The 20,031-nt window shown below is 43.9% G+C and overlaps 1 protein-coding gene across 4 annotated transcripts in view; it reads right to left on the bottom strand.

Annotated features, from left to right (window-relative positions):
* The window catches only part of TMEM117 (transmembrane protein 117), a 347,322-nt gene that overhangs the window by 303,365 nt on the left and 23,926 nt on the right, over positions 1-20,031 (bottom strand). The window contains exon 2 of one of the 4 annotated variants that reach the window (XM_005297946.5): positions 18,494-18,580. The exons of the other annotated variants lie outside the window; for them this stretch is intronic. The gene's annotated coding sequence lies outside the window, so the exon portion shown is untranslated. The remainder of the gene's footprint in view (positions 1-18,493; positions 18,581-20,031) is intronic. 4 annotated transcript variants of the gene reach the window in all.

The raw sequence follows: 20,031 nt of genomic DNA, 5'->3' as shown, positions 1-20,031 counted from the left end.
TACATGTACATGTACACACACAAACACTCTCTCTCTCCAGAGTGCATAACATTCAGTGTAGCACAAAGAAACCAAAAAAGGGTTCTAAACAGCAGCTTATTCATTGTGGGTTAAATTTACTCTTGCACAGACACCCAGCAGAAAGCTGATGTCCTTCAAGGACTGAAGTCCTGCAATGGTTCAAACACTCATGCCTTATGTACACTAGAGTTCCATTGACACTGCTAGTGGAAAGTAAATCTACCTGCAAAGAGAGCACGCTGGGCCCCAAATGAGCAAGGTACTTAAGTACGTGCTTAAGTCCATCCCTATACAGCAAAGCACTTGAGTATGAATTGTTGCTAAACTAGGGCTTTAGAGTTAGATTTTCGAAAACCTAATGGCTCTTTGAAAATCCCAGATCTAATGCAACAGGGGCTTTAAAAAGCAAGTTCAAAACTCAATCTCCAAACTAAAAATACATATGAACCATCACAATTATAACAGGGAAACATGTAATCAATCACTGAGCAATTAGCTTCAAATGTTTTCTGAACACCTTACACTAGCAAAATCCATTCATGTTTTTTATTCATCTACTTGATGAGATGGAGTTTTGACAGCTCTCACACAATAATTTGTTAATTATTAAAGCAGCTGTGTCAGTAAGAATATTAAATTATTTTCCAAGAGCCTTGTGGATAATCTATTCTTGTATTTGTACAATTCAGTCATTGTTTTGTTTCCATAGTTTGCAAATGACTTGATATAAAATTAATTCTGTGTTGTATCAGGGCCAAATTTACTTTACAGTACATGTTTCAACTCTGTCAAGCAAAAACAATACTTGTCTTTGTCTAGTTCAATGGATTTTTTTGATGTTGTCACTAGCTATTTTAGACAGCAAAATAAAGGACTATGGCTTAAGCATCTAAAGTACTTGTTAAACTGATGCAAACTGAAATACCAGATTTCACATGGAAATGGTACATCTTTGGATCTTTTCTTTCCTAAGGAGTTATATACCCAACTGGGGAGACGAGCCCTCCTTTTCCTCCAAATGTTTCTTAATCCTAAATGTGCTTTTGTTTTAAGGGAAAAAAATAAAACTATATTTTTGAGTTTGTTTTATCCATTGATTGTCCAATACAAACTGGACAAGTTTGTTAACATTGCACTGTGTTCCATAATATAAGCCCTCACTAATACATCACTGGACAAATACTGAGAATATTAAATATACACACATACATCCCAAACGTGTGGAAGTAATATTCATGGACCAGATTCTGACACCATTTATGGAGTAAGGTGCATCTCATCATGAGAATGGACACACAAGAATCTGATCCCATGTGAAGAACTACACAGCCATGGGATGAATGAATATGTGTACCTCTGATTGCTTTCCCTGCCCTTTGCAAACCGAGCCATCTCCCCCAGCATCACCCCACCGAACAGCTTCAAACAGCTGCCATTTTTTTCTCTTTAAATTGACCTGCCACAGGCACATCTCCACTCCCCAATATAATACTGCACTCAAAAAAGTTAACCTCAGTGAACACTGAATGGGCAAAATTCAGTATGGGACCAGCAACAGCTTTCCTAGACATGTCACACATGTAAAGTCCAATATCTTCTGGCCCTACAGGCTAGAAATTGTAGCTTCATGCCACTGGGAAAAGATAAATTTCTAGCTCACATCCGGCAGGAAGGTGCCTTACATTTGTGAGCTCTTTATAGAAAATATTAGGTATATTTTAAGTTAGTTTATATACCCTCCGTCTGATCCCTGTGCTGATGAACGCAAGGAGGGCAGATGGCTTTCTATTTAGATACACTTTGTGCAATAAGATAACAAATTAGATGCTTGGGGTGTTACTAGTAGTATTGCACATTAAGTAGAAAGCTCTTTTTTTGTTACGAAAGAAGCAATCCACTCAAAGAAGGAATCATGTGAACTGCACTTGAAGGCACTTTTTGGATTTAGAAACAAGATTACAATTGATTCCTCTTACAATGCCAATATTTACAAGACCTGAGAATTCAGTCTCTGGTCACAAGGGAACCAATAGTTGAAGATGGTATTATTATTAGAAGTTCCAAGTGAGGTTGGATTGAAGATACATAGCAAGCTTTAGACAGTTTTGTAGATTGCATACCAGTTGCTGTAGGGCTATGCTTTTTCTTAGCATTGCTAAAGTGGATTTCAGAGATTCTCTAGCACAATCCATGCTTTGGATGCTTGGGTTCCATAGTAAAAAAAAAAAAGGGGGGGGGGATAATTTTTCAAGGACAACAGTGAAGAAATGGTTTAGTCAGCACCCAGTATGACTTTACAAACTCTTTATATCAGCTAGTGAAGAGCAATGATTGCTACTACCACACCGGTATCCAGTGATCAGAAGGTAAATACATTTAATTGATCACAATGCAGTTTGTGTGCTACGTTATATAGGGCAGGCCCCTGTGCAGTGAGGCCATACAAAAAGTGAAGATGTCAAAACAGGATGGCCTTCCCCTACCCCACAGCTACCTTTGCTCCCTCCATAAACAGCTGCACGGCCAATGGGGACAAAGGAAGGAGAGAGTGAATAGCCCTGCTCTATGGAGAACTCACAGTGCAGCCAATTCATCGGATAAAAATAAGACAGTAGCAATTCCCACTGCTCCCTCAGTAACTCCTCCAGAGAGTCAGAATGCAGGCCATGACCAGCAGCCCAAGCAGCAAGGCTCCAAGTCCTGCTGCACACTCCTCGCTGGAAGGTCAGGGAGAACAGACAGGTGAAGTGCACAAAGGATGAGCCCCTTGGTTCAGTTAGGCAGGATCCACAGGGTTGGTTGTCCATATCCTCAGTTCACAACTACCTATGCAGACCCAGCTCTCCATCTATTTCACATTTGTGGTAGTCCTGCACACCTACTATTTGGCCTCTGCAGCTTTAGTGAACCCACACCATTTCTGTATTAATTTGTTCCCCTCCATACACTTGTGCAAAGGAAGGGAGCACGTGGGCCGCTGTGTGAAAAGTGTGAGAAAGTATGGCCTGGTCTACATGTCAGTTTCCATAATCTAGAATCTTGGCTTGGCCAAATGAGTTGCTAGAAAAGCACACAGGGGCTCTTCATATCAGCAAAAGCAACAATAATAGAAGTCTAAAGACTACAGGGCTGGATTGTGACTTGGACTACAAGCCCATAGAGGAGAGTAAGGGGAAGTAAGAACCATTCCCTTACACACTGTTGTAAGGCTACCCAGAACTTGTGCACAGAAGTTAGCAGGTGTTGCTCACCCATTTACTCCCTCCCAAGCCCCCTACTCACTAGCCAACACAGCTGAGGAGGCATGGGGGCTGTTGTACTTTGTTGCTGGTATAGGCCAGGAGCAAATGACTACCCTCAACCTACAAGGAAGCAGGAAAGACACTATATGCATCCGAAGAAGTGGGCTGTAGTCCACGAAAGCTTATGCTCTAATAAATTTGTTAGTCTCTAAGGTGCCACAAGTCCTCCTGTTCTTCTTTTTGAGGAAAGACACTGTGACTCAGGAGTGTGTCCAAGGTACAATGCCTCCCCACAGCTGCTCCTAGGGTGGTACATCTTAGGCTCCACAACTTACTCAGGGCTGAGCCTAAAGGCAAACATCTAGTCCTTAGAGTATATCTACACATCGTCTGGGAGGTGTGATTTCCAGCTCAGGTAGATGTACATAGCTCTGCTCGAGCTAGCACCTAAAAATAACAGTGTAGCCACAATGGCAGGGGCAGAGGCTGAGGCTAGCCCCCTGAGTACAATCCTACCTGACCCTCTGAGTACGTACTCTGGTGGCAAGCCTGGGTCACCACCCATGCCACCACAGCCACACTGCTAGTTTGAGGCACTAGCTGGAGCACAGCTAGCATGTGTACGGAGCTGGGAATCACAGATCCCAGCTACTGTGTAGATGTCCCCTTAGAGGTTAATTTTAGGTTACGTAATTACTAAGTTTCAGAGTGGTGGCTGTGTTAGTCTGTATCAGCAAAAACAATGAGGAGTCCTTGTGGCACCTTAGAGACTAACGGGCCCAGGCTGACCATTTTAAACCCTTCATTCCTAGGTGGTGAATCATCCACCATGCTGACTGCTTTTCCAGCAGTTTTACGTCTCCCCTCCTCCCGCAAGCCAGAAAGCATTGCCCTCTTCTCCCGGCCAGCCAGACAAACCTCCCCCCTCCCGCCCCATTTAAAGTGCAGGGTGGTGATTGTCTGGCTATGCCAAAAGAATGGCAGGAGACATTAGATATGGGTTTAATCAGGCCACAACTTTATTATTAGATATCTGGGACTAACCTGGCGGATACAATGTGCAGTGCAAGTGAAAACCCCCACCAATCAGAGGTGTCCCCAACTGCCCTCAGCTCACTCAATTACCAAGCACCTCTCCTTAATTCCTTTTCCAAGCCATTTTTCCGTTCTTTTGTGTCTTAATTTATGGAGTACCTGCACTGAACATCTGGCACAAGGAGGCACCAGCCATTAGCTTGGCTGCCTCCTCCCCACACCCTGCTGGGTTCCCAGACATGTTCCAAGGCTTTTTTTTTATATCAACCAAAAATATGGCAGCACCTGAGTTTGACAGGTGCACCCCATCCTCCCAAAATAACTGTGGTGCCCTATAGAATATGCCAGGATGTGAAATTACTGTCCTCCCCAAGGGCAACAAGAATTTGGCCACTTCCCTGTTCACATCCTTCCTGGTTTTGTCCACTCTGGCAGGGTTCATGGCTCCCCGCCAAACCCTGCGCTGAAGCATATCCGACCAGACAATGTTAACACCCAGAAAATTGCCAGGATCTGCATCAGGTCCCTCCTAGTTCGAAGCATTAACTCCATCCCTTTAAGTGTTCCCAGATCATTTTCTCCAGGTGTATCACCAATATATCTGGTGGCCGCTGACGCACCCGCACACCATACAACAGCGGTATCAGTTGATCCCGTAACATGCCCCTCCATGCGTGCCAACTGAATAATGCTTCACCACCGAATCCCAGCTGAGAGCCCTTGGGCAACCTGGATGTGTGCCTATGCACCCAAAACACAATACTGTGCCCACAGATCCACACCCTCGTGTGTATAGCCGGCTGTCCCATATCTGAAATGAGAACACAACTGATTAATGTTGATTTTCCACCTGCGGTCTTACATATATTCAGTATGCAGTAGACTGCCAGCGCCCGATTACCAGAATAGCCTCTGCTTCCATACCTGTCTACGCTGCTGCCGTAGCCACCCCAATTCTGAATGAGTGGGAACCAAATTCCTGGTCTGGCAGCCCAACCTCATTATCCCCCATCTCAACATGATATTCAATTGATATGCCATGAGGGGACTCCTGTCTCCGTGTACAAAAAGGAGGCCTTCTCCCAATCACCGTATTGCCATGCAGGCCTTCAATGCCCGAACGGGGCAGACCCCAGGCTTGCCACCCTCCCCTACGGTAATGAATGCACCCTGGCTGACTTGATCAGTTTGTCTCTAAGGTGCTGTAGTAAGAGGAGGCCCTGAGAGATAAACCTTGGTATCAGAGGCCTGGTATGAGGCCTAAGGCCTGAACTGAAGTAATGGTCAAGACTTTGCTAACATAAAGCAAAGTTAAGCTGTGAGCTAGAGGTAGGCCCTGCTCACAGAAGCTGGCAAGGAAAGGCCTGATGCTGCAAAAAGAGACATACCTAAAAGGTACTGGACACCAGATATCAGAACATACACTATCCTGGAACATTCCACAGATAACATGGAACAGGCCGACCCATCCCAATGACAGGGGCAAAAGGGTAAAATGATGAACAGAGTAGTTTTGATCGAACCAACGTGTACAAGGTGAGAGGCGGCACCTTACTACGTAGAGGGGTTGTACCTTGCTGCGTAGAAGGGTTGCACCTCAATACTTCAGGAGTGATGTATAACTTGTTTGTACCTGTGTATAAGAATGTATCCCTGGGGCAGTATCTTTGTCTGGCCACGGGGGCAATGGAAAGTCCCGCCACTGAGCCAGGTCCTTGCCAAGAGGCACTTTCTCGTAGTATGCCCTGAGTTAGGCTCAGAAACCTACAGGGAACTGCAATTGTGTCTGAGGTCGCAATAAACCTACTCGACGTGATTTTGCATCTTACTAGACTCTGTGGTTATTGGGGGTTCTCTTCGGGTCTGCTGGGTCAGCTGTCTGCGCAGAGCTGGGGCAGAACACAAAGGGAACACACGCATGCAGCCGAGTGATATCAACATAGGAAAAAGCAGAGTACCACACCGGTAGCATCTGACAACAGGTGACACAAGGACTCCTCGTTGTTTTTGATCATTACTATGAAAATTCCTTCCCTCTTCTACTACCACCACCTAGCCATGCTCCATCTCTGTATCATTCAACAGGGTATAGTCCTCTATGGCTGACAACATTTCTAGAAGTTCTCTCTCCTCTTGATAAATGAAGTTATAATCAGTTAATAGCAATTTTTTAAAAACGTATTTACTCAACCATGCAGAGCTAATGCTAATGTTGTCCTGATTAAAATTAATGTTCCCCTACAAAACAAAAGTTAAAAGGCACTGAGACATCTGCTTATATTTACCTAGTCATATTTTCATTTGGAAACACATGGTCCTAAAATGGTTTATTACAATATTCCCCATTTCAGTTTGACACATACAAATACAGTAAAATAAAACTATTCCATTTTGCTGCAATAAGAGAACAATAAACTGAATAATTAAGAGGCAAAGTCAACATTTTCACTGATTACAATATATGTTGCAATACTGTGTTCTCCTAGGTCACTGTTTGCATTAATTCTGAGGATATGGTGCCTAATAAAATGCCCAGATGTTCTTAATAAGTTAGTTAAACACTGTAATAATTCATTAGCCCACAAAACAACCTGCATGGTATGGGTCACAATGTGCTGTGCACCACATCCAAACTCTCAGATAGGCACCATTCATAGAATCATAGAATATCAGAGTTGGAAGGGACCTCAAGAGGTCATCTAGTCCAACCCCCTGCTCAAAGCAGGACCAATTCCCAGCTAAATCATCCCAGCCAGGGCTTTGTCAAGCCGGGCCTTAAAAACCTCCAAGGAAGGAGATTCCACCACCTCCCTAGGTAACGCATTCCAGTGTTTCACCACCCTCCTAGTGAAATAGTTTTTCCTGATATCCAACCTGGACCTCCCCCACTGCAACTTGAGACCATTGCTCCTTGTTCTATTATCTGCCACCACTGAGAACAGCCGAGCTCCATCCTCTTTGGAATCCCCCTTCAGGTAGTTGAAGGCTGCTATCAAATCCCCCCTCATTCTTCTCTTCTGGAGACTAAACAATCCCAGTTCCCTCAGCCTCTCCTCATAAGTCATGTGCTCCAGACCCCTAATCATTTTTGTTGCCCTCCGCTGGACTCTTTCCAATTTCTCCACATCCTTCTTGTAGTGTGGGGACCAATACTGGACACAGTATTCCAGATGAGGCCTCACCAATGTCGAATAAAGGGGAACGATCACGTTCCTCGATCTGCTGGCAATGCCCCTACTTATACAGCCCAAAATGCCGTTAGCCTTCTTGGCAACAAGAGCACACTGTTGACTCATATCCAGCTTCTCGTCCACTGTGACCCCTAGGTCCTTTTCTGCAGAACTGCTACCTAGCCATTCGGTCCCTAGTCTGTAGCAGTGCATGGGATTCTTCCGTCCTAAGTGCAGTACTCTGCACTTGTCCTTGTTGAACCTCATCAGGTTTTTTTCGGCCCAATCCTCTAATCTGTCTAAGTCCCTCTGTATCCGATCCCTACCCTCTAGTGTATCTACCACGCCTCCTAGTTTAGTGTCATCTGCAAACTTGCTGAGAGTGCAGTCCACACCATCCTCCAGATCATTAATAAAGATATTAAACAAAACCGGCCCCAGGACCGACCCTTGGGGCACTCCGCTTGAAACCGGCTGCCAACTAGACATGGAGCCATTGATCACTACCCGTTGAGCCCGACGATCTAGCCAGCTTTCTATCCACCTTACAGTCCATTCATCCAGCCCATACTTCTTTAACTTGGCGGCAAGAATACTGTGGGAGACCGTATCAAAAGCTTTGCTAAAGTCAAGAAATAACACATCCACTGCTTTCCCCTCATCCACAGAGCCAGTTATCTCATCATAGAAGGCAATTAGGTTAGTCAGGCACGACTTCCCCTTCGTGAATCCATGCTGACTGTTCCTGATCACTTTCCTCTCCTCTAAATGTTTCATAATTGATTCCTTGAGGACCTGCTCCATGATTTTTCCAGGGACTGAGGTGAGGCTGACTGGCCTGTAGTTCCCCGGATCCTCCTTCTTCCCTTTTTTAAAGATGGGCACTACATTAGCCTTTCCATTCTAGAAACCTGGATCGATACAGATAGATAAAATCCAAATTTTGCAGAGTCCTTCAAGATTTGAACATTTCTGGATGTGATGGACTGTGTTCAGAAATAGAGGACCAGCTTCATCAGTTATTACAGTTGAGTTGGGGCATGTTTCATCAGAGAAGCAAGAATTAAAGTGCTACAATAGAAATCTATCAGCTAAAGGGGTAAATCGTGTCGTGTGTCTTTAAACTTCTGTATGAAAAGGCATCTTTACACCTGCACTAACATTCATTTTGCTTTGCAATGCTATGATCTCACTGATGAACTGCCTTCAACTGAAACTTTAAAAAATAAGGTAAAAGTTATACTTCTTTAATAGCAATAACCAAGTTTTCCTAGAAATTGTGGTAAATGCAGTCAGAAAAAATTGTCTTTCCTTTTCAAAGCCCCCAGATACATTTCAACTTGGAAAGAAGCCATAACAGATAATATCTACAAAGATGGCCAATTAAAAAATAAGTAAAGTACCAAATGGAATGACATTCCCAAACAACTGCTCTTCGGGGAATTTTTGATATATTAGTAAAAACAAAAATTTCAGGGCCAGATCCTCAGCTGTAAATTGGCATAACTTCATTGAAGTCATATAGCAATGCTGATCTACACTAGCTGGAGATCTAGCCCTCAATCTTTACAATCTACAGGTGAAATCCATTCCATTGCATAACCTGTGAGTATTCAGACTCTGCAAGTGTTCTAATGGAGAGGAGATATCTACTCCCAGCCCAGGGCAAGGGTGTGGCATCACCATGAGTCCCCTCTCCTGTCAACAGGGATAACAGTTACAGCCCAACCACACCAGTTGCACACTGTTTTGGGGGCCACTGGATCCTCATAAATGTGGATCTGTGGCCTCTTCAGTGGCCATCCACCAGCCCATCCTATGCAAGGCAGGCACAGAGACACTTTCTGCAACTGGTAGGGATGAACAGACATTCCTCTCCGGCTGCTCCACCGCTGGGTTTCCTGTGCAGCCTATACATGGGGTTTTAGTGGCGTGGAAGGCTTAGTGCTGACTCTCTGTATCCTGGGGGAAATTCATCCTATAACTTTCTGTTTAAGCCAATTATATATCCAAGAATAAAATTCAGGAACTTGTGTAGTAAAGATACAAACTGTAGTAACAATAAGCTGTGGGACAAACCATGCAGACATATCAGTAAGTCCACCTCTAACTGAACGCTGAAACTTACTCAGCAGAGCTATTTTTAGGACATATCAGACACCCACTGGAATGTAAAAGGCAGGGAAAAGAAAATAGTAAATTCTTAAACTGTGCATAAAAGAATAGAACTCCAATATGTTATGAGAATACCATAATTCAAATTTCTGGTAGGGAACAAAATAAAATGTAGTTTTGAACGAAAATATCCCAAAGTAACATGAAAATCTTTACATTAAGGGACAAAGAGTATCCTTACATGAAAAACATATTAGTATGATACAGAGGGGGGAGGGGGGGAAATCCCACAGTTTTAGGGCTGGTAAATTCCCTTTCATTCTTACATAACCAAAGAATAGGTGCTATGTTCAGCTGAGCTGAGGGCATCGCCAAGTCTCTTGAGTCTTTAACAAACAGTTACTATATTTTAAAAGAAATAAATAGAAAGCATAGAAAATGTTAACATGTATCCTCAACTCTGCAGGGCAAGCGTCAGAGCAAGAAGTTTTATTTTCTTCAAAGGAAAATTAGACACCCCTCCCCCGTTGTGTAAACTGTGAGCTGAGAGCATTTTAGGATTGAACTCAAGAAGCGTAAAGGGCTATGTCACGGGGCAGCACTCACCCCTGCAGCGCCTCCTGCTAGTCGTCCAGGGAATTAGCGTTACCAGCTCCGGAGCTCCCTCTGCAGGCCGGTGTCCCACTGGACCCCGGTGCCCCGTTCAGGCCAGGATGCTGCCCCCAGCAGTACCCCCCCCCCCATAGATCTGGGTCTCCCCTCCCCAGGGAACCCCCAGCCCCCTATCCCAACCTTGCCTCAGTGGCTACTGTGAGTCACCATCTAGCCCCCATTCACTGGGACAGACTGCAGACTGTAAAGGCCACTCATCAGCGGTAAGGGGGGTTTGGACCTGCTGCCTCTGCCTACCCTTGGGCTGCCCCTCTGCAACCCCAGTACCCTTTCCGGCCTTTAACAAGAGCTGCAGCTTGGGGGGTTTCTAGGCCGGAGCTCCCCAGCTCCTCTTGCCTTCCCCCAGCCCTGCTCCAGTGTCAGTACCCTGCTTAGCTCCTAGCAGCCAGGCCCATCCCTATCTACATCTAGAGAGAGAGAGACTCTGTGTGCTCCTGGCCCACTGCCCTCTTACAAGGGCCAGCTGGGCCCTGATTGGGGCATGGCCGCATCTGTGGCTGGTTCCCCAATCAGCCGAGGCTTTCTTCACAGCCGCAGCCCTCTCCAGGGCTGTTTTAAGCCTTTTAAGGCAGGAGCGAGTGACCACCCCGCTACAAGCGTTATACTGAAAGCAGAGAGTCAAATATATCCCACTCTAACATAAATGCCATTATACCTAGACATACCATTACTGAGAAACTGCAATATCTAGGCACTGTGGGAAGGCAGAGGCCTCGTCTACACAGCAAGTTAGTGTGCAGCAAGCCAGGGTGTGAATCTACAGCTGTCAGAGTCGCCAGGTGGGCTGGCTAAGGCAGGAGCAGATGCTGGCTAGCATGGACACAGGCACAGGCTAGAACAGCAGCAGGAGCAGGAGTAAAGCCTGCTGGAGCAGAAGTAGGAGCTGGAGTGAGAGCAGACTGCTGAAACTACTGGCAATGGGAATGCTTCCAGATGGATCACAGGAAGTGGCGTTGAGCAGACTAGAGGAACTGCTTCCCTGAAGAGCCTATACACCAGCCTTGGAAACACCCAGATGTGTCCTCGCCTATGAATTGGCTGAACCCTGGCTGAATGGCACAGGACGTATCACAAGACCTGCAGGTAATTGCCTCTGATGACTCATCACATTTTGGATCAAGGATGGCTCATCAGGCTTAAGCAGGCTAGGGCTCAAAGTTAAATCAGGATTAGGCAAGCTCAGAGATATCATAACAGCATATCAATTTGTCACATGGACCTCGCTACGGGGCACTGAAAGTTCCATAGTACACTTTGGGAGCCTGTCAAAGTGCTCTACTGAAGTTCCAGGATACATCTACATGGGGATAAAAGACCCATGGCACAGCCATGGCTGGCCCAGGTCAGCTGACTCCCATTCATGGGGCTCGGATTCTGGGGCTAAAAATTGCTATATAGACATTCCAGCGCAGGCTCCATCCCAAGGTTCCAGACTGAGCCTAAATGTCTACACAGCAATTTTTCAGCCCCATAGCCTAAGCCCGAGTCAGCTGACCCAGGACAGCCATATCCACTGTGTAGATGTACCTCCCTAGTACACAGTAGCAGTGTCCACTTAATGAGTTCGTGCATGGCAAGCTAGTGTGCTGTAGATTCAAACAACGGATTGCCATGTACTAACTCAACATCTAGACAAGCCCTTAATGTCACCATCTGAGTTATCATAGAATCACAGAATATCAGGGTTGGAAGGGACCTCAGGAGGTCATCTAGTCCAACCCCCTGCTCAAAACAGGACCAATCCCCAACTAAATCATCCCAGCCAGGGCTTGGTCAAGCCTGACCTTAAAAACCTCTAAGGAAGGAGATTCCACCACCTCCCTAGGTAACCCATTCCAGTGCTTCACCACCCTCCTAGTGAAAAGGTTTTTCCTAATATCCAACCTAAACTTTCCCCACTGCAACTTGAGACCATTACTCCTTGTTCTGTCATCTGCTACCACGGAGAACAGTCTAGATCCATCCTCTTTGGAACCCCCTTTCAGGTAGTTGAAAGCAGCTATGAAATCCCCCCTCATTCTTCTCTTCTGGAGACTAAACAATCCCAGTTCCCTCAGCCTCTCCTCATGAGTCATGTTCTCCAGCCCCTGATTCATTTTTGTTGCCCTCCACTGGCCTTTTCTAAGTTTTTCACATCCTTCTTGTAGTGTGGGGACCAAAACTGGACACAATACTCCAGATGAGGCCTCACCAATGTCAAATAGAGGGGAATGATCACATCCCTCAATCTGCTGGCAATGCCCCTACCTATACAGCCCAAAATGCCATTAGCCTTCTTGGCAACAAGGGCACACTGTTGACTCATATCCAGCTTCTCTTCCCACTGTAACCCCTAGGTCCTTTTCTGCTGAACTACTGCCTAGCCATTCGGTCCCTAGTTTGTAGTAGTGCATGGGATTCTTCTGTCCTAAGTGCAGGACTCTGCACTTGTCTTTGTTGAACCTCATCAGATTTCTTTTGGCCCAAACCTCTAATTTGTCTAGGTTCCTCTGTATCATATCCCTACTCTCCAGTGTATCTACCACTCCGCCCAGTGTAGTGTCATCTGCAAACTTGCTGAGGGTGCAGTCCACACCATCCTCTAGATCAGGGGTAGGCAACCTATGGCACACGTACCAAAGGCGGCATGCGAGCTGATTTTCAGTGGCACTCACACTGCCCGGGTCCTGGCCACCAGTCCGAGGGAATCTGCATTTTAATTTAATTTTAAATGAATCTTCTTAAATATTTTTAAAACCTTATTCACTTTACATACAACATTAGTTTAGTTATATATTATAGACTTATAATATAGGAGAAAGAGACCTTCTAAAAATGTTAAAATGTATTACTGGCACGCAAAACCTTAAATTAGAGTGAATAAATGAAGACTCGGCACACCACTTCTGAAAAGTTGCTGACCCCTACTCTAGATCACTAATGAAGATATTGAACAAAACTGGCCCCAGGACCGACCCTTGAGGCATTCCACTTGATACCGGCTGCCAACTAGACATGGAGCCATTGATCACTACCCGTTGAGCCTGACGAACTAGCCAGCTTTCTATTCACCTTATAGTCCATTATCCAGCCCATACTTCTTTAACTTGCCAGCAAAAATACTGTGGGAGACCGTATCAAAAGCTTTGCTAAAGTCAAGAAATAACACATCCAGTGCTTTCCCCTCATCCACAGACCCAGTTATCTCGTCATAGAAGGCAACTACGTTAGTCAGGCATGACTTGCCCTTGGTGAATCCATGCTAACTGTTCCTGATCACTTTCCTCTCCTCTAAGTGTTTCAGAATTATGGTGAGGAGACAAGTTTAACTCTGAATTTCTTTGCTTTGGTCAATTTACGGTAGACTTGTAATGTCCTTTTAAACATAAGGTTTGTATTTACTGTTGTTAGTATTACATCAGGATGACACAACTGTGCTGAATTAATTCAAAAGAAAACAGTGAAAATAGATATTGATTTCTTGTAATGCTTTAGAACAATTTTCAGTAAGGAAACAAACAGCTGAAAAATCTGCTTTAGCAGCTGAAACAGCAACTGTGTTTCTTGCTGAAGTGCAGATTGTTGAGCTCAGCAGATGTGATTACATTCCAGATTATAAAATGTTCAATGAGTTACTTGGGTGAATAAATTTCTCCTCTCTCTAGATAACTTCAATGTATAGAAACTTATGTTCGTTAGAAGGCACCTAGGGAATGTGTGGTGATATGCTTTCATTGTCTTTTTTTTTTTTGAAGTTTCGAAATTTCAAAGAAACTACATATGTTGGAACTACAACATATTTAAAATTATCCTTTGGCCTTCTGTACTCCCAAACTAATGCAAGATCCTTCTTCATTCTACTTCTCAGCATAAATTGTTTCAGAACTCCATCCAAGGCAGTAATTAGTAAGTGAGTTTTTTTCCAGTACCTCACAGAAAAAGAGTTTAACTGGAATCCAGATTCTTCCCAGGTGACATTTCTGCCTTGAAAAAGAATAGCTTCAGTATAGTATTCAGTGTTGTTGTGGCCATTTTGGCCACAGGATATTAGACAGACAAGGTGGGTGGGTAAGGTAATATATGAAGAAGTGCTCTGTGTAACCTCAAAAGCTTGTCACTCTCACCAACAGAAATTGGTCCAATAAAAAATATTACCTCATCCACCTTTCTTGTTTCTTTAGCTCCAGTACAGTACATATCCAAGGTAATACCAACATTAACCTCTGGTGGACAGTGCTGTGATTTCTTTGTTTAAATACTAAATTAATGTTACTATGAAATAGAGGTTATCAAACTAAATGTTGCAAACCATTTATTCATTGAATAGGGTCATTCTGCTCTTTGATAGTTGCTCACAAACTGATCACGATTTATGAAAGTGTTATTTATAACTCTTTGACAAATAATTTTTTACAAATGTATTTGAATATATGGGTTTTCCCAAATTGTTCACAACATTTACAGGAAATGTATTGGCCCAGATTCTCTTCACCTGAACTGGCTTCTTTATGCTGGTTGGACAGTGCAAAGAAGTGGAGTCTGGACAAAATTATCCCAGAGAGGGGAGCTCTCAGCTGGCATAAATCCAGGGTACCGAGCTCCTATGCAATAGAGGGCATGTCAGAGATAGGGGGTAGGGTTTCAGGGACAAAAAGGGGCTGCAATGCAGCTGTGCTCTGTCAGTTCTCAGCTTTCCCACAATGCCTTGGGGAACCTTAGTGGACCAACATAAATAGAGAAATCTCTAACCTCCTTTACATTACAGTTTAAAAGAACAAAGATGATAAAGATCTTGGCAGCAAACTTAAAGGTAGGGAAAATGCAGCCAGCACTTACAAATCCACTAAAAAAATCTGCCTTTTATATGCTTTTGTAAATTATTAGACTTTCCTTCAGAATAATTTCTAGTGGTAGCAAAATTCTGGAGGCAAGGGCCTCCTATCATGAAAGACCTGCCCCTAGTTCACTCAAGTCTCACGCTCTAGAGATACACACTATTGCACCCAACAGTAAACAGTGAGGAAAGCTTAAAAAGCAATTGGAAAGACATGCTGCATCGCTGTCCTCATTATCTCCTGTAGTTATCACACACAGTATCCATAGGATTCTTACAGATCACTATTCTAAGATTACTACATAGCAGCTCCACTTTCCTCCCTCCTGCCGCCAGTACCCTTTTCTTTCTGACTGTGTCCCAAGGAACAAGGACTCCAAGGAATCCTTCTTTAGGGTATGTTCTCTACTCTATATTCATTGATCCTAATGAAAGAATATGAACCTCTCATCTCTTGCAACTTATCTAACATGCACATCTATCAGATCACGTGTGTATTTGTGAGGTTCTGTGATTGCAACATATGCTCCTGTAGTTGAAAATTTGGTCCATTCATACGAGTTTGTTCATAGTGATGGATTAGTGAATGAATTGAGCACACAGACAGACTGATAATGACCCAGTCAAAGATTATGCTTTAAAAAGAAAGATGCATGTTTTTTTTTATTTCTATCTTCCTCTGCTCTGTCATTTACATGTTCCAGATCATTGAGGTCCAATCTGATAAATTCAATCTACATTTAATCATAGCTTGACACTAGTTAGGAGCCAAGTTATCCCTTGTCTTTTGTCTAACTTTCCCCTACATCTCACATAGTCATGGGCTTTTATCATCCATAATAAACACATACAAAGTCTTTTGTGCTTTGCCATCCAAAAGGAAACATGCTGCGGCTGTACACTACAGGATTATGTTCCTTTGGTTGGTTGCCTATTTATCATGTTTTGGACACTAGAGCTCAATACCTCAATTATTTTGGGGAAGTTCTGTGGCCTGTGTTATATAAGAAGTCATACTAGATGATCACAATGGACTCTTCTGCCCCTGGAATCTATGAATTTATGAATTCCTTTATGTCTTAGTTGGTTATATATTCACTTAGTGCCTTTGGGTTGTTGTGATATTCTGAAAATTCTTAACTGATTTCCCAAGTGCCCTACAGCAATAACATCTGAGCAGCCCCAAATACAGTATTATCCTTGATGTATCTTTCAAGAAAAAAGTGATTATACTCAGAGAACCCTGCTGTACCAAGGTTAATACTATCTGATAGGAGGGACTTCATGCAGCAACAGAATGGCACTTTCCATATGTTCAAGGCTGATCATTTAAACCAGTTTTTCCCACACCCATGTCCTACTGAAACTAGCATAACACCTTATAAAGGGGCATAGTCATGTCTGCTTGTTGGTGGCAGGCACTAAAGTGGATGCAACTAGTTAACCAAGTCCTCCACCCAGTGGCTGGACTTACTATGTGCAACCTGAATATTACCACAGCTAAGCCTCAAACCAGGACCTTGTAGGTTAGTCAGCAATACTTCTAACAAAGGAACCTGAATTAGGAGCTGTGCTAAGTTTGTCTCAGGTTGTTGATTACCTTACAGACACCATGCCATCCCTATTCTTAGGCCAGGAGGTACTGCAGGCAGCAAAAATATCAGCTATTTCAATAAATGTGTTTAATGATTCCACACCAGAAAACAGTGGGATATTTGTATGGGCTTCCCCTAATTTTGGGTATATGCCAGACTTGAACTGAAGCCCCTTAAAGATTATTTTAAAAGTTTCCTTAGCAAAAAATGCGTAGTTCTGGACTTTGATATATAAGGATTGTAACAGGGTGGCTTGCCCCTTTAAGGGCTCTAGGCCAGGGGCCAACCAAGCCTAGTTATTTAGTAGAGATACCTGCACAGCAGGGCCGTCCCTAGCTATTCTGGGGCCCTATGCAGCCCCCCCCCCGAGGGGTGTGTGGGGCCCCACACCTCCGCGGCACCCAGGCCTCTGCAGGGGGGCAGGCCCCAGGCCTCCAGTGCGGGGGGCGGAGCTGGTTTGGGGGGGAACCACCCCCCAGCACTCACCAGCAGCGTGGCTGGGGCCGAGTCTGCACTTCCCACCGCCGGTGAGTGCAGGTCCGGCCATCTGCAGAGCTCAGGGGAGTGGGGGTGGGGCTCTGCAGGGGCTGGAACAGCACACAGCCGCGCAGGGCACCAGGAAATTTGGTGCCCCGAATTTCCTGGTGCCCTACGCAGTTGTGTACTTTGTGTATGGGTAAGGACGGCCCTGTGCAAAGGGATCAGTGGACTCCCCTATAAAGAGCAACAGAAGGCTGCCGAGAAGGGTGGTGGAATTGCTTTATTTCCCAGTTCACCAATGCCTTCAACTTTGTGACTGTGGAGACTGATTGCTCATGCTCAGACCCCACAGTTACAAAGCCGAAGGCCTCAGTGAAATTGGGAAATAATCTCTGTAGCTTCCTGCTGCTCTTTGTAGGCGAATGAGATGATCCCTGCTCAGGTGTGCCTACTTAGGCCTCGTCTACACGAGGAATTTACGTCAGCATCCACATCCCTGAGAGAGGTAGTTATACCGACCTAACCCCCAGTGTAGATAGCTCTAGGTCAACGGAAGAATTCTTTACTCTCGGGGAGGTGAATCCCCCCACCCCCGTCTGCATAGGCAGTGTCTTCACTGAAGTGCTACAACAACACAACTGTACCACTGTAGCGTTTTAAGTGTAGACAATCCCTTAGTATCTAGGGTTGGTTGGCCCCAGGCCTATAGCCCTTAGAGGGGCAAGCCACCCTGCTAAAAGGATTAAATGTTCACAGAAGTAGAAAGAGGAACTACAGTTAAGTCTCTTTTGACTCTCTGCAAAAATGGCCCTGTAGATAATTTTTTTCAAGAAAGTTCATATTTATACTGAACAAATTCATAGGAGCTCAGGTCTCCAAGTGACTCTCAAAAATTCATGCAAGTAGTTCCCATTAAAGTACATAGCCTCCCCTCAGAAAAGGAGGCTTCAGACACATTAATCAATCATACTAGAGATCCCCTGCATCTTATTTACATATGCATCTTCACCAAGGTTGTCAACCTTCAGACTGCTGTCAAAGATGTATTTTGTATGTACAAACGGAGAGTATAAATTCCTGTTAAGAAGTAAACAATCAAAACCTTTTTATTTAAAGGCCTCTGTAGGCAAATGGATTTCTAAGCAGGTTTATTTTGCAGTATGTTGCCTATAAAATAAACTAGCTCAAGAAAATTACTATATTCAGAAAGTTAATTTATCTGTAAAGTAGGCTAGAAGGGAATTCATCCCCGGGAGAGGGAGCAATTTGTGTTAGTTAATACTGACCCACTGGACCAAATAAGAAACAATTTTATAGGCTCCTAAGGAATTTTTTGAAGCCACAACTCACCATAACCAGAGAGCTGCAAGATGTGGGGCCAGGTCCTCAATGGAGCTATGATGATACATACCAGCTGAAGATCTGGCCCTCAATAGTCTAACACAAGAGAAACAGGAGGTTAATCAAGGTTTTGACATGGAAATACTGGACTCCTTTTAGGAGAAGGGGAGAAATGACAAAACAAATTCAGTTTTGGATAAGATTTTCATAGAGCAAGACCCAAGTTTTGCATGTGTTCTTGTGCCTACTTTTGTGAAGCTGTGTGATCATATAAGATATTTGTATATGCAAAATGGGAACGTGAATGCCTAAATATCTATTTGCATCTGGAGAGCTCTGTTTTGCATGCACAATTGTGGAAAACACAGACATAGATGAAGATGTACAAATGTGTATTCAAAATGTACCCAAATCTCAGGGCTAAGGTAATGAATACATTCCCCTTAAAATTTACTTTGTATTAAAGTTAGACATAATTTAGAGATGTGTTCGCAGCATGGAATTATTTTTGCAGCATTTAACAATATTCATTAAAATAAGCAGAAGACATTATGTTTTAGCATACATTTGATTCTATGCCTCACAAAAAATGAAGATGGATAAGCATTCCATGCAAAAGAACAAAATTAGAGCTGGCTGAGAAACAGAATTTCCCTCCCATGACAAATTTCAAGTTTATGGAATATTTTTTTCATACCAAATCAGGAAAAAGCCAAAAACTCAAAATGCTTTGTGGAACTGAAATTCCACAATATTTTGTTTTGGAAACACCAAAAAGTTCCAACAGCAGGAAAGTTTTGGTGTTTCCAAAACAAAATATTCTTCCCAGGACTCACAGCAGCCCATTCAGTGGGTTACTTCGTTTCACAGGCTCCCAGTCTCCCCTCTCCATGACCTGCTAAGCTGGCCAACCCCCAGGCTCCCTACCCAGCAAGCTGGGGAGGTGGCCCATCTGCTAAGTATTTCACTCAGGGAGCTGGGGAGCCCAGAGAGCCTGGTAGCCAGGCAGCTCACTTGCCCATCAGGCTGGCAGCCAGCTGGGTAGCCTGGGAACTTTACACCCCTTTTAGAAGGGATGCTGCAGTTGCTCTGAATCCAACTGTCACATATTAGACACTGGTACTTTTTTAAACTGATGTGAAAAGGGAAGTTACTTTGTAGAGACACACTAGAATGGTAGCCTCCATTTCCTGCACTAAAACCAGGTTATTTTAGCATGTTTGCAATCCATTGGTATCTTCTCTGGAAAGGTCATTCATGCAACACACTAGAAACCTACTGACACCGCTCACCTCCATCTGTCCAACTGCACCTATTTTTTTTTTTTGCAGAGAACCACTGAACATTTCCATATCAAAAGCTAAGAAGTGTGTCAGTTTTTTTTGTTTGTTTAATTTTAAGAGGTCTTCAGAAATAAATTGCTGCAAAACAGCAAATATGATCAACAGACAAGATGGGTGAGGTAATATATTTTATTGGACCAACTTCTGTTTGTAAGAGAGGCAAGCTTTCAAATTCCTCCTCAGGTCTGTATTTCTCTCACCAAC

The sequence above is a fragment of the Chrysemys picta genome, chromosome 1, assembly GCF_011386835.1.
Source record: "Chrysemys picta bellii isolate R12L10 chromosome 1, ASM1138683v2, whole genome shotgun sequence".
Taxonomy (NCBI): domain Eukaryota; kingdom Metazoa; phylum Chordata; order Testudines; family Emydidae; genus Chrysemys; species Chrysemys picta.
This window is presented reverse-complemented; position numbering and strand designations above follow the sequence as displayed.